Here is a 12,548-nt window from a genome sequence, read left to right on the forward strand (position 1 = left end):
GCTGGCTATCATAGAGTTTGCTTGAGGGTTGACTTGTGTACAGATCCTGGCCTAAGTATTGTCCTGTGCCTTGTTGGGCAGGGATATAGGTAGAGTGCTGTTCTGCAGGTAGTTATCTCAGCTGGTGTTGGAACTGTAACCACCCAACGGGTTCACCTGGCCCGCTGCCTAGACAGAGCCGATTTATCAAGACAGGGGAATTGCAATAGAGGAATTCACTCAGAGCCTGCTGCATGGGAAACCAGAGTTTTATTATTACCCAAATCAGTCTCCCCAAGCATTCAGGGATCAGAGTTATTATGGAGGACTTGGTGGGTAGGGTGCCAGTGAGTCAAAAGTGCTGATTGGTTGGGTTAGAGATGAAATCAAAGGGAGTCGAAGCTGTCCTCTGGTGCTGAGTCAGTTTCTGGGTGGGGGCCACAAGATCAGATAATCCAGTTTATCAATCTGGGTGGTGCCAGGTGCAGGATCTGAAAAATATGTCAAGCGCTGATCTTAGGAGCAGTTTGGGGAGGGTCAGAATCTTGTAGCCTCCAGCTGCATGACTCCTAAACCATAATTTCTTTTCTTTTTCTTTTTATTTTTTTTGAGACAGTGTCTCACTCTGTCACCCAGGCTGGAGTGCAGTGGCAAAATTTCGGCTCACTGTAGCCTCGACCTCTTGGGACTCAAGCCATCTTCCCACCTCAGCCTCCTGAGTAGCTAGGACCACAGGCGTGCACCACCACACCAGACTAATTTTTTTATTTTTTGTAGAGATGGGGTTTTGCCATGTTGCCCAGGGTGATCTCGAGCTCCTGAGATGAAATAATCTGCCCACCTTGGCCTCCCAAAGTGCTGGGATTACAGGCATGATCCACCCCACCCAGCCTAAATCATAATTTATCATCTTTTGGCTAATTTATTAGTCCTACAAAGACAGTCTAGTCCACAGGCAAAAGGGAAAGAGCTATTATAATCTTTGTTCCAAAGTTAAATTATAAACTAGGTTCCCCCCAAAATTACTTCAGCCTACAGCCAGGAATGAACAAGGACAACTTGGAGGTTAGAAGCAAGATGGGGTTGGTTAGGTTAGATCACTTTCACTGTCTCAGTTATCATTTTGCAATGGCAGTTTCAGAACCAGCATCACATTCTGATCTGCTGATCAAGTGGTCACATGGGGTATGTCTAGGAGCTGTGTCATAGTTTGCTGAACACTGGGCAATGATCTATCTACAGGGAGGCCCTTCTCATAGTGTCCTGAGCAATGGCTCAGGTATGATTCATGTCCTGATAGGTCCTGGCATGCCACTGAGAGTGTGTGGACTTAGCCTGTGGAGGCTAAAGCAACTCTATCTTGGAAGCTATTTCACCATGTTGGCTTCCCATCAACCCCTATTCGAGGAAGGCCTCTAAGATTTCCAGTTTATGTATTGATCCTAGTGTAAGAACATGTATTAATATTTACCGTAAATCCCGCCCTTAGGTCAAACAACCTTGATGTTATCATACTTCAGTTTTCCTATATATCCCTTCTGAACCACCCCCCTCCCCTATGGTGTATAAACCCTAGGTCTGGGGGAAAATGCTGCAGGGATCCACCATTTTGTCTTGCTGTCACCCAAGACACACAGACCTGGCTTTTGTTCATAAGTCCCCTTTTTTTTTTTTTTTTTTGACCGAGTCTCACTCGGTCGCCCAGGCTGGAGTGCAGTGGTGCCATCTTGATACAGCTGCGATGAGTGGAGGAACACCAAGGTTCTTCCTATTGAGTCGAATTAGATAAAACGACATGGACACACGTGGAGTGGTTTTAAGGAGCGGAGAGTTGGCCGGGTGTGGTGGCTCACGCCTGTAATCCCAGCACTTTGGGAGGCCGAGGCGGGCGGATCACGAGGTCAGGAGATCCAGACGATCCTGGCTAACAGGGTGAAACCCCGTTTCTACTAAAAATACAAAAAAAATTAGCCATGCGTGGTGGCAGGTGCCTGTAGTCCCATTTACTCGTAGTCCCAGCTACTCAGGAGGCTGAGGCAGGAGAATCAATTGAACCCGGGAGACGGAGGTTGCAGTGAGCAGAGATCACACCACTGCACTCCAGCCTGGGCCACAGAGCGAGACTCCATCTCAAAAAAAAAAAAAAAAAGCGCTGAGACTTTTCTGCTACACATGAAACAATTATGGAGCTGCTTTAAAAGAGACAAAAACTTTCCAAGGACCCCTTTTCCTCTCTGTCTTTTTTTTTTTTTTTGGTGGAGTCCCGCTCTATCTGCAGGCTGGAGTGCAGTGGCACTATCTCGGTTCACTGCAACCTCCGACTCCTTGGTTCAAGCAATTCTCCTGCCTCAGCCTCCCGAGTAGCTGGGATTACAGGCACGTGCCACCAGGCCCAGCTAATTTTTATATTTTTGGTAGAGACGGGGTTTCACCATGTTGGCCAGGATGGTCTCGATCTCCGGACCTTGTGATCCACCCACCTCAGCCTCCCAAAATGCTGGGATTACAGGCGTGAGCCACCTCACCCGGCCGACAAATCCACTTTCTTAGAAAGAAACTTTTAATAGGAACTTATGGGCCGGGTGCACTGGCTCATGCCTGTAATCCCAGCACTTTGAGAGGCCGAGGCAGGCGGATCACCTGAGGTCAGGAGTTCAAGACCAGCGTGGCCACCATAGTGAATCCCCCTCTCTACTAAAAATACGAAAATTACCTGGGTGTGGTGGCACACACCTGTAATCCCAGTTACTCCGGAGGCTGAGGCAGAAGAATTCCTTGAACCCAGAAGGCAGATATTGCAGTGAGCCAAGATCATGCCACTGCACTCCAGCCTGGGTGACAGAGCAAGACTCTGTCTCAAAAAAAATAAGAAAGTGGATTTGTCAGCCTCTTTCTTCAGCCTCTTAGCTTCCTCAAACTTTGGGGCAGGTTGCGTAGACCTACCCACCATGAGACATAAGCCTATACCATCTGAGATTACACTGTCTGTACCAAGTGTTCACTTGTCTGGGTCATCTTTTAGGCAGGAAACTGTTCTCAGTGTGAGGATCAGTGATCTGATCACCCCAACTATCCAGTAACTCACTGAGCAGGGATGTGTTCCTGGGCTCTGCTTTTGCCCAGAGCTGTCTCTTGGTTCATAAAATGGTGGTGTAGACCCTGGTTTGGTCTGGGCTATTTCCTTATGTGTGAAGCATTTTTGTGGGAAGGAAAGAATGGTCTTTCTGAGGGCAGATGCTGCTTTTTCTTTTTTTTTTCTTTTTTGAGACGGAGTCTCACTCTGTTACCCAGGCTGGAGTGCAGTGGCACGATCTCGGCTCACTGCAACCTCTGCCTCCCGGGTTCAAGTGATTCTCCTGCCTCAGCCTCCCGAGCAGCTGGGACTACAGGCACGTGCCACCACACCTGGCTAATTTTTTGTATTTTAGTAGTGACAGGGTTTCATTGTGTTAGCCAGGATGGTCTTGATCTCCTGACCTCGTCATCCGCCCGCCTCAGCCTCCCAAAGTGCTGGGATTACAGGCGTGAGCCACCGCGCCCGGCCTGATGCTGCTTTTTCAAGTGCACAGTGATGGCGTGGATGTTGACCTTTGTCTGAGAAGGGGTAGGCACCAGTGGTGCTGAGAGAAAATGAGGATATGTCCTCTAGACCCTGTGGTAGCTGAGAAGTGGGGATCACCATATGGGCTGAGCAATGGTGTAAGTTTTTCTCTGTGAGTGCTTTGTCCTGGTATGTCCCAGTCTTGATGTTACCACAAAGTGTGGTCTGGGCAGGGACTGACTTCTGGTTTTCTGGTGTGCCAGATGCGTGGCATGGTGTAGTCTAGGTTGGTGCTGTCTTATAGTGGCCCACGTAGTGGTGTGGCAATGAGGCAGGAAAATGGGGTCTAGAGGCAAGGAACATAAGGCCAATACACACTACAGCTATGACAGGAAGTATCTTCTCCATAGGGCGTACGCCAAGAAAATGACTTTGTAACTTTACTTCATGCTCTTCATTTACATAGGGCATACACCAAGTAACCAATGGAAACCCTTAGAGGGTATTTATTTATTTATTTATTTTTCTGTGGTTTTTTTTTTTTAATTTTTCTTTTTTTCCCCCAGAGGGTATTTAAACTCCCACAGATTCTATAACGGGGCCCTTGGGCCCCTATGCTCGCTCCCACACTGTGGAGTGTACTTTCATTTTCAATAAATCTCTTCATTCCTTCCTCGCTTTGTTTGTGTGTTTTGTCCAATTCTTTTCTTTTTTTTTTTTTTTTGAGACGGAGTCTCGCTCTGTCACCCAGACTGGAGTGCAGTGGCACGATCTCGGCTCACTGCAACCTCCGCCTCCTGGGTTCAAGCAATTCTCCAGTCTCAGCCTCCCAAGTAGCTGGGACTACAGGAGCCTGCCACCACAGCTGGCTACTTTTTGTATTTTTAGTAGAGATGGGGTTTCACCATGTTGAACAGGCTGGTCTTGAACTCTTGACCTCAGGTGATCCACCCACCTCAGCCTCCCAAGGTGCTGGGATTACAGCTGTGAGCCAACGTGCCAGGTCATTTTTGTATTTTTAGTAGAGACGGGGTTTCACCATGTTGGTCAGGCTGGTCTCGAACACCTGACCTCAGGTGATCGACCCGCCTTGGCCTCCCAAAGTGCTGAAATTATAGGCGTGAGCCACCGCACCCAGCCAGGGCTCATTCTTTCTTTTGTGAATAGGCATCTAGGCCCCATGTTGGCTCATGAATCTCTCCTAGTACGGCAGGTGGGGAGTTTCATGGCCTAGTTCAGATTTCAGTTTTGATATATCTAATGGTATAGGTGTAGGCCTTTATCCAAGTGAGAGCTGTTTCCTGATGGGCTAAGTGTGAGTATAGTTATCAGTCTTGGTCAACAAGGACTTCGTGTTATGGTGTTCAGTGGCAGTATATATAGTATTATCTCTTTTCCATATAAGATTTTTTTGTCTTGGTTTGCTAACAAATGATCTGCAATATAGTGTTGTTATGGTAGGCCTTCTAGTGTAATGAGTGAAGGAATGATTCCTGATGATTGCTCTGGTTGTGGGGCTCCTGCTGATTTACTGAATGCCGAGATAAGTGTGTTTCCTGGTCTCTGCTTTGTACGTTCTGTAGAACACTGAGTTTGGGACAAAGTACAGATATGTTTTGGTCTTTGTGCTAATCCTTCCCATGATGTGCTGAAGCAAGTCTTTGTACTAAGCTCTTGCTAAATAGTGGTATGACTAGTGTTCCTGTTGAGTTCATCTGTTCCCTGATGTACTACACACATCTGAATATCTGAATATAGATTCCAGCCTGGCAGAAGGCTATTTCATGGAAAATTTTTAAGATGGGTGGGTAGAGACCTGATTCTAAGGTAAGAGCTGTCTCATAATTTGCTGAGGAATGCGTGAGTATGAGCGGTGATCTGAGCAGGGCTCTATCAAGGTGAACTGCCTCGCACTTTGGGGCAGGTGTGCATAAACCTACCCACTGTGAGACATAACCCTGTACCCTCTGAGATAACATTGTCTGTACCAACTGGTCACTTGTCTGGCTCCTCTTTTAAGCAGGAGACTGTTCTCAGTGTGCAGATCAGATGGTTGAAGTCGGCCAGGTGCGGTGGCTCACACCTGTAATCCCAGCACTTTGAGAGGCAGAAGCAGGCGGATCACCTGAAGTCAGGAGTTCGAGACCAGCCTGGCCAACATGGTGAAACTCCGTCTCTACTAAAAATACAAAAATTAGCGAGGCATGGTGGCTCAAGCCTGTAATCCTAGCTATTCAGGAGGCTGAGGCAGGATAATTGCTTGAACCCGGGAGGTGGAGGTTGCAGTGAGCAGAGATCGTGCCAGTGTACTCCAGCCTGGGTGACAGAGCGAGACTCTGTCTCAAAAAAAAGAAGGCTGAAGTCAGTGTAGGTTCTCACAAGATAGGGCTGTCTCCACATGTGTTGAGAGGTGAGATGCGTACATACTGTGGTCAGTGCATGAGCACCTGACTTAGACTTGTTGAATAGTGGTAGGGATACTACATGAACTGCCATGCAGTATATTGACTAGAGGTGGGACATAGGACCAGGTTGGCCCTGAAAAGTTAAGTGATCTTTTATGCATGGGCCTGAGTCTGTGTTTGGGCAAGAGTGAGCCTCATAGTTTTTCAAGCAGTGGTATAGCTATAGGCCCACCCATCTCTGGGAAGGGGCCATATTCTAATATGCTGAGTGGTAGCAGAATATGGGTCCCTGTCTGGGTGGGTGCTACACTTTCCTTCAGAAGTACAACCAGGCCGGGCACAGTCGCTCACGCCTATAACCCCAGCACTTTGGGAGACGGAGGCGAGTGGATCACCTGGGGTCAGGAGTTCAAGACCAGCCGGGCCAACATGGCAAAACCCCATCTCTACTAAAAATACAAAAATTAGCCGGGCATGGTGGCAGGCGCCTGTAATCCCAGCTACTCAGGAGGCTGAAGCAGGAGAATTGCTTGAACCCAGGAGGCGAAGGTTGCAGTGAGCCGAGATCGCACCACTGCACTCCAGCCTGGGTAACAAGAGGGAAACTCTGTCTCAAAAAAAAAAAAAAAAAGAAGTACAGCCAAACTACTCTCTTTCACACTCTCAATTTCTGCTGGAACAGCATAACCCACTCCTCCACAGAGCAGACCCATCCTACAGCAATTATTGTTTCCACACGCAATACTTTACTCTGGTCATGTCTGTCACATCAATAGCTTCAACTTGCGGGCCAAGGAGTACTCCTAAACATTCATTATGCCTAGACACTAAAAAATCTGGATAGCAAACAAGTAACAAGGACGATCCCTTTCTCTGCTATCATTAACTCTTTGCGTTTCTTCTTTAGTTTCTCTGCCAGTCACTGCCGTCATTCCCCATGGTAGTTTCAGAAACTCAGAGTATAAACTTACTCTCCTGGTTCCGGTGTGTACTGGTGTGATACTGTGAAATATATATATTTGGTCTTCCTCCCCGTTTCCTGGCATACAACTACTAAAATCCTTGGACTCTCCAAAGTTATGTGTTTTTGTATGCTAATGATTGACTGATAGCTTCAGGATATGACTCACCCAAAAGACAAAGGCCAACCTCCAGGGAGTGGAGAGTGGCTGAAGGTCAAGTTGAGCACCAGTGGCCAATGGTTTAATCAATCATGCCTATGTAATGAAAACTCCATAAAAACCCAAGAGGACGGGATTCAGGGAGTTTCTGGATGACTGAATACATGGAAGTTCCTGGAGTGGGGTGTGCCCAAGGAGGGCACAGAAGCTCTGCACTCCTTCCCGCGTACCTCGCCCTATGTATCTCATCTGCATCCTTTGTAATAAAGCAGTATGTGTAAATGTTTCTCTGAGTTCTGTGAGCCACTCCAGCAAATTAATCAAACCCAAAGAGGCAGTTGTGGGAACCCCAACTTAAAGCCGGTTAGTCAGAAGTTCTGGAAGCCTGGACTTGTGACTGGTATCTGGTCGGGAGCAGTCTTGGGGACTGAGCCCTCAACATATACAGGATCTGATGCTATCTCAGGGTAGATAAAGTTAGAATTGAATTAGAGGACACCCAGTTAGTGTCCGCTGCAGAACTGATTGCTTGTTTGTTGGTGAGGAGAAATCCCCTACATTTGGTCACAGAAGTCTTCCGCGTTGATTGTGGCTGTGTTGGTGTGAGAGCAGAAGAAAAACCTGTTTGAGAGTTTTTTCCAAAGAATCCAAACATGGTTAGTTTTCCCTAACGAGTGGGAAGAAGAGTGTCCCCCAAAACTCATGTCAACCCAGAACCTGTGGACAGGTCTTTGCAAATGTAATCAAGTGAAAAGAAGGTCATATCAGATTAGAGTAGGCCCTAAATCCCATGTGACTGGTGTCCTTGGTGTCCTTCTAAGAAGAGGGAAATTTGGCTGGGCATGGTGGGTCATGCCTGTAATCCCACCTACTCGGGAGGCTGAGGAAGGAGAATTGCTTGAACCCTGGAGGCAGAGGTTGCGGTGAGCCGAGATCGCGCCATTGCACTCCAGCCTCAGCAACAAGAGCGAAACTCCATCTCAAAAAAAAAAAAAGAAAGAAAGAAAAGGCCAGTGCGGTGGCTTATGCCTTTAATCCCAGCACTTTGGGAGGCCAAGGTGGGTGAATCACGAGGTCAGGAGTTCAAGACCAGCCTGACCAAGATAGTGAAACCCCTTCTCTACTAAAAATACAAAAATTAGCTGGGCGTGGTTGTGTGCGCCTGTAATCCCAGCTACTCAGGAGGCTGAGGCAGGAGAATCGCTTGAACCCGGGAAGCAGAGGTTGCAGTGAGCTGAGATCTTGCCATTGCACTTCAGCCTGGGCGACAGAGCGAGACTCCGTCTCAAAAAAAAAAGAAAAAAAAGAAATTAGCCAGGTGTGGTGGGGGGGGGGCGCCTGTGATCCTAGCTACTCAGGAGGCTGAGACAGGAGAATCACTTGAACCCAGAAGGCGGAGTTTGCAGTGAGCCAGGATCCTGCTATTGCACTCCAGCCTGGACAACAGAGCAGGACTCCATCTCAATAAATAAATAAATAAGAGGGAAATTTGGACATAGACACACTGAGGAGAATGCCATGTGAAGGAAGAGGTTGGAGTGATGTGTCTACAAGCCAAAGGATGCCAAGGGTTAGCGGCAATCACCAGAAGTTAAGAGGAGGCAAGGATGAATTATTCCCTAGAGGCCCTGCTGATCCCTTGATTTCTGACCTCTAGCCTCCAGAACCATGAAAGACAATAAATGTCTGCTTTTCTTTAGCCACTCAGGGCGAATTTGTTATGGCAGCCTATGGAAACTAATACACCTTGTTTGTATTTCTTTCTTTTTGGTTAGACCCTGTCTAAACGCCAAGGATTTTTTGTTTTGTTTTGTTTTTTGTTTTTTGTTTTTTGAGACCGAGTCTTGCTCTTTCACCCAGGCTGGACTGCAGTGGCACGATTTCAGCTCACTGCAACTTCCGCTTCCCAGGTTCAAGTGGTTCTCCTGCCTCAGCCTCCTGAGTAGCTGGGATTACAGGCAGGCGCCACCATGCCCAGCTAATTTTTGTATTTTTAGTGGAGACGGGTTTCACCATCTTGGCCAGGATGGTCTCAATCTCTTGACCTCGTGATCCACCTGCCTCAGCCTCCCAAAGTGCTGGGATTACAGGCATGAGCCACCACACCCGGTTGGATTTTTTTTTTTTCACTAGTTCACTAGTGAGTTCATTCCTCTTTGAAAAAGTGAGTATAACGCCAACTGGATTTCATCAAACATCTACATCAGTGAAGCAATTAGGATGGCTGAAATAGTACCAGGGCGTGTTAGCCAAGTGGTACCAATTTAGAATACAGCTAATTTTTTTTTTTTTTTTTGAGATGGAGTCTCATTCTGTCACCCATGTTGGAGTGCAGTGGCGCAATCTCGGCTCACCGCAACCTCTGCCTCCTGGGTTCAAGCAATTCTCCTGCCTCGGCCTCTTGAGTAGCTGGGACTACAGGTGCCCGCCACCACGCCCGGCTAATTTTTATATTTTTAGTAGAGATGGGGTTTCACCATGTTGGCCAGGCTGGTCTCGAACTCCTGACTTCAGGTGATCTGCCTGCCTCAGTCTCCCAAAGTGCTAGGATTACAGATGTGAGCCACTGCGCCCAGCAGATTTTTTTTAAATAGTAAAACAAGTAAAATTTTTAATTTACCACAGATTTAAAGCACACAAACTTGTTCTGAGAAAGAAAGACCTTTAAAAATTCCTGAGAAAGGGCCCGACGCGGTGGCTCAAGTCTGTAATCCCAGCACTTTGGGAGGCTGAGGCGGGCGGATCACTTGAGGTTCGGGAGTTCGAGAACAGCCTGACCAACATGGAGAAACCCCATCTCTACTAAAAATACAAAAAATTAGCCGGGCGTGGTGGTGCACGCCTGTAATCCCAGCTACTCGGAGGCTGAGGCAGGAGAATCGCTTGAACCCGGGAGGAAGAGGTTGTGGTGAGCCAAGATCGAGCCATTGCACTCCAGCCTGGGCAACAAGAGCAAAACTCTATCTCAAAAAAAAAAAAAAAAAATTCCTGAGAAATGCCAGGCGTGGTAGCTCATGCCTGTAATCCCGCCATTTTGGGAGGTTGAGGCGGGCAGATCACTTGAGACCAGGAGTTTGGGACCACCCTGGCCAACATGGCAAACCCCATCTCTACTAAGAATACAAACATTAGCTAGGGGTGCTGGCGGGCACTTGTAGTCCCAGCTACTCAGGAGGCTGAGGCAAGAGAATCGCCTGAACCCTGGAGGCAGAGGTTGTGGTGAGCCCAGATGGCGCCACAGCACTCCAGCCTCGACCACAGACTGAGATGCTGTCTCAAAAAAAATAAATAGGCCAGGCATGATGGCTCATGCCTGTAATCCCAGCACTTTGGGAGGCCAATGTGGGCAGATCACCTGAGGTCAGGAGTTCAAGACCAGCCTGACCAACATGGAGAAACCCCGTCTCTACTAAAATTACAAAAAATTAGCTGGGCATGGTGGTGCATGCCTGTAATTCCAGCAACTCGGGAGGCTAAGGCAGGAGAATCGCTTGAACTCGGGAGGCCGAAGTTGCGGTGAGCCAAGATCCTGCCATTGCACTCCAGCCTGGGCAACAAGAGCGAAACTCCGTCTCAAAAATAAATAAATCGGTCGGGTGCAGTGGCTCACGCCTGTAATCCCAGCACTTTGGGAGGCTGAGGCGGGAGGATCACGAGGTCAGGAGATTGAGACCATCCTGGCTAACACGGTGAAACCCTGTCTCTACTAAAAATATAAAAAAAAAATTAGCCGGGCTTGGTGGTGGGTGCCTGTAGTCCCAGCTACTCGGGAGGCTGAGGCAGGAGAATGGCGTGAACCCGAGAGGCGGAGCTTGCAGTGAGCCAAGATCACGCCACTGCACTACAGCCTGGGCAACAGAGCGACACTCCGTCTCAAAAATAAATAAATAAATAAAGCCAGGTGTTGTGGCTCATCCCTGTAATCCCAGCACTTCGGGAGGCCAAGGCAGGCGGATCACCTGAGGTCAGGAGTTCGAGACCAGCGTGACCAACATGGAGAAACCCTGTCTCTACCAAAAATACAAAATTAGCCAGGCGTGGTGACACATGCCTATAATCCCAGCTACTCGGGAGGCTGAGGCAGGAGAATCGCTTGAATTCGGGAGGTGGAGGTTGCAGCGAGCCGAGATCGCGCGATTGCACTCCAGCCTGGGCAACAAGAGGGAAACTCCGTCTCAAAAAATAATAATACTACTAATAATTAATAAATAAAGTCCTTTCTACATTTTAAAATCAGGGGAAATATTTTGTATCCATCTGCTTGCTCTGTTTTTTTACCTTAGTAATTATGATAGTATAGTTTTAATCCATTTTAATAGGTAAATTTACTTCATATTTTATAGATTTGTAGTGTTCTTATTTAAAATTAAATTTCCAGCAATTACATATTTGGGGTCTAGATACTATATTTGATGGAGGAAAACCAAATATACAGCATCTTATTCCATTTCCTTCACTTCTTTTTATAAGTCATCTCTTATCCTTCAAAATGCTTTCCCTCTTTTGGCTTCATCTCATTATCAAACACTTCAACAATATGGCTTCTACTATCCTAAATTATCTCATTCTCTTTCCTTTTTGACAGTCTTCCACCCCATCCCAATTTCTGTCCTCCATCTTCCTACCTACTTTTTCTTTTTTTAGGAGATTAGGTCTCCCTATGTTGCCCAGGCTGGAGGACGGTGGCCATTCACAGGTACAATCATAGCTCACTGCAGCCTCTAACTCCTGGGCTCAAGTGATCCTTCCGCCTCAGCTTCCAGAATTGCTGGGACTACATGAGTGCACCACAGTGCCTGGCTATCTTCCTACCTACTAAGTGTTATGAAAGAAATTCTAATCAGGCCAGGCCTGGTAGTTCACACCTGTAATCCCAGCACTTTGGGAGGCCGAGGCGGGTGGATCACCTGAGGTCAGGAGTTCAAGACCAGCCTGGCAAACATGGCAAAACCCCGTCTCTACTGAAAATACAAAAATTAGCCGGGCGTGGTGGCACTCACCTGTAATCCCAGCTACATGGGAGGCAGAGGCAGGAGAATCGCTTAAACCCCGGAGGCGGAGGTTGCAGTGAGCTGAGATCATGCCACTGCACTCTAGCCTGGGCAAGAGTGAGACTCTGTTTCAAAAAGAAAGAAATTCTAATCATACTGCCTGGATTCCATACAAAGTCAGTTTCTCAATGGATAACCCTTAACATCCAACTCTGGAAAGGAATAGCCTTTGGGTCTAAGGCAGCCTCCTAGCTAGCAAATGGTTTGCCAGGAAAGCAAATGGTTTGCCAGAATCCATGCATCACTTAAAACCCACAGCTTAAGGTTATATGCATGATGGAACTTGAATGTATTCCTTGAACTTTTGTAGCTTACTGGTTACTCTTTGCTCAGATCTCAGTTCCTGTTTGTTCACTCATCCCTTGCTGAGTGCTGCCCCACGCCACACGCCGCACCATCTACTCCACCCACACCATTTTCCAGTTACTGAACCTTGCCCAACCCTTGTCGG

At 47.5% G+C, this 12,548-nt stretch overlaps 1 long non-coding RNA gene across 1 annotated transcript; it reads right to left on the minus strand.

Annotated features, from left to right (window-relative positions):
• Nucleotides 1–232: 232 nt before the first annotated feature.
• LOC129138648 (uncharacterized) lies at nt 233–12,290 on the minus strand. Its single transcript, XR_008541981.1, has 2 exons — nt 12,047–12,290; nt 233–470 (listed from the first exon to the last, which is right to left on the minus strand). It is a non-coding gene; the product is annotated as an uncharacterized LOC129138648 (long non-coding RNA).
• Between the last annotated feature and the right edge of the window lie 258 nt (nt 12,291–12,548).

The sequence above is a fragment of the Pan troglodytes genome, chromosome X (assembly GCF_028858775.2).
Source record: "Pan troglodytes isolate AG18354 chromosome X, NHGRI_mPanTro3-v2.0_pri, whole genome shotgun sequence".
Classification (NCBI taxonomy): domain Eukaryota; kingdom Metazoa; phylum Chordata; class Mammalia; order Primates; family Hominidae; genus Pan; species Pan troglodytes.